We start from the raw sequence: 2,388 nt of genomic DNA, 5'->3' as shown, positions 1-2,388 counted from the left end.
CTTGCCAGGAAGCAAAATCTCAACGGATTGAGAAAATGCTCCAGAAAATGGCCATTTTGCAACTTATTTTATACATTAGAATCAAAAGAGGAAGGATGAAATCCATTGGTTGTAGATTAAGGGGGTGGGAGAAAACAAAGTGGGGAAATCTCTGGGATTGGATAAAAAGTAAAAACACACTTCTTTTACATTGGTGGGTACAGCATAATTAATAGCATTTTACAGCACATAGAGATAGTATTTGGGGAACAAGATAAGGAGGGACATTGTAGTTTCCTGCTCTGGTGTGGTGGGTTGTGCCCCACTGAGGGGTCCAGAAAAAGAGATTACTCTAATATTGTAAGGTATGTTATCTTAGATGCAAAAAGATGACAGACAGGCTTAAGATAAAGATTGACCTTTGTCAAGGAAGCTACAGGCCAAGGATGTGACTTCCTACCATGGCCCACCTTTGTTAGGAATTTTTATGTTCATGCCATTCTCTGTGATTATTTTTAGTCTCCTGAGTTTGTCAGGTTTAACATGTGGACCTGTTTCCGTCCACACTTACATAGCTTAATTCATATAGCTCTAAGTTGGAAAAACTTAAATATCCTTTGACTGGAGAATGGATAAACAAAGTGCAGTACATCTATGTAATGCAATATTACTCAGTAATAAAAAGGAGCAGATTATTAATATTACTGGAACAAAAGTCTACATACTGTTTGATTCCATTTATATTGCAATCTAGGAAATGCAAATTTACAGGGATGGGAAGTAGATGAGTGGTTCTCAGGGGTAAGGGTTAGAGCAAGGGGAATCACTTCAACAACATATGAGAACATTTTTTTGATAACAAAAATATTTTTTTAAAGTGATTATGTTTTCAGTTACACAAATGTATACATTTCTCAAAACTCATAAAAATATAAAATTTGAATTTTATTATATGTGAACTGTACCTTTATTAATCTAAATTAAAATACAATATAGCTGAAATGGGTGTATTAACATTGGAAAAGTAGATTTAAAACAATAGATATCAGTAAAGATAAAGAGGGACATTTTTAAAAGATAAAAGGAACCATTTATCAAGAAGCCATTATAATATATATATATATATATATGTGTGTGTGTGTGTGTGTGTGTGTATATATATACATACATATATATATATATATATATATATATGTGTGTGTGTGTGTGTATATATATATACATACATATATATAGATAGATAGATAGATAGATAGACGTATATGTGCCAAATGATAGAGCTTCAAAATACCTGAAGCAAAAACACATAGAAATGTTAAAACTGAAAGGAGAAAAAACAAATTCACAATTCATTACAGTTGGAGATTTCAGCACTCCTCTCTCAGGATTTAATAGAGAAAACAGAGAAAAATAATCAGTATTATTAAGCAACTTACCTGATATTCAAAGAACACTACACCCACAAAAGCAGAATACACTACTTTTCAAGTGCACGTGGAAAATTCACCAAGATAGACCACATTCTGGCCATAAAACAAGTCTTAACATATTTTTAAAACTGAAATAATCTAATGTGTGTTGTGTTTTTTTACCAGAATGGAAATAAGCTATAAGTTGATAACAAGGAGATCTGAAAAATTCCCAAATATGTGGATATTAAATAACATGTCTCTAATGACATAGAGTAAAGAAATCACAAGGGAAACCAGAAAATCTTTTGATCGGATTACAAAAAAACACAGTTCATGAAAATGTGTGCAATGATGCCAAAGCAGTGCTAAGAGTGAAATTTATACTATTAAAGGCTTATAATAGAAAAATAATTGTTTCAAATGAAAGAACTATGCCTTCACCTTTAAAACCAGAAAAAAGAGGAGCGATGTAAATATATGGAAGGAAATCATAAACATGATGGCAAAATTTGATGAAATTTTAAAAATGCATAAAATCCATGGAATCAAAAAAAAGCTTTTCTAACATTAAGAAAATTAACATATCTTTAACCAGTCTTATCAGGTAAAAAAAGACAAAACACTCAAATTATGAATATCAAGAATTAAAAAAGAACATCATTACAGATCCCATAGACATGATATGGATAATAAGGAAATACTGTGAGAAAATTTGTCCATAAAATCTGCAAGCTAGATTAAGTTGATCAAATACAAATTACCAAAGTTCCTTCAAGAAGAAATAACCCGAGTAATCTGATAACATTTTAAAAATTGAGTTTATATTTAAAAACCTTGCCTCAAAGAAAACTCCAGGCTTAAATGGCTTCACTGATGGTTTTATTAAACTTTGAAGGTAGACATAATACCAATTCTATACAAACACTTTGAGAAAATAGAATAAATTACTTTCTAATAAACTGCTCATTTAAAATCCAACATCCTCCTGATACTGAAA

Source organism: Hipposideros armiger, unplaced genomic scaffold, assembly GCF_001890085.2.
Source record: "Hipposideros armiger isolate ML-2016 unplaced genomic scaffold, ASM189008v1 scaffold_379, whole genome shotgun sequence".
Classification (NCBI taxonomy): domain Eukaryota; kingdom Metazoa; phylum Chordata; class Mammalia; order Chiroptera; family Hipposideridae; genus Hipposideros; species Hipposideros armiger.
This window is presented reverse-complemented; position numbering follows the sequence as displayed.